A 510-nucleotide genomic window follows, 5' to 3' on the forward strand; every position below is an offset into this window, starting at 1 on the left:
TTCTTGGAAAATGTTAACGAAAGCAAATCTTTTTCAATTTAGTTTTTTAAAGGAAAGCAAGTAGTCAGGGAAAAAAAAAAAAATAGGGGAAAAAAATGTCTCTGAAAGGCTTTTTGGAGCTTCTAAAACCTGCAGGTCTCACGCCACCTGATTTTCCCCTCCTCAAGCTCCAGAACTGGGCTACATTTTTAAGTATAGTCCCCTATTTCCTCTTCTTACTGAGCTACTGAGTTGCAGTATGGGAGTCCGTGGTCACTGTGGGTTTATATCATAATGCCTTCAGGAGTAATCTAGATGCTAGAGAAGAATAAGGACACGAGACTCCCAACCTCCCAAAAATACCTCAGCAGCATGTAACAGTATTTTTCTCTGTTTCCTGAGCTACTCTTTAAGCAAAAAGCCATCACTTTACAGGAAAAACCAACACTTTCCCTCACAGACCTGCATTTACAGAATAAAGGCTTGAATGTATTAGCCTGGGAGATTCTTGATGAACCGTGAAGGGTGGTG

The sequence above is a fragment of the Chaetura pelagica genome, unplaced genomic scaffold (genome assembly GCF_000747805.2).
Source record: "Chaetura pelagica isolate M959 unplaced genomic scaffold, ChaPel_1.0 scaffold46, whole genome shotgun sequence".
Lineage (NCBI taxonomy): Eukaryota > Metazoa > Chordata > Aves > Apodiformes > Apodidae > Chaetura > Chaetura pelagica.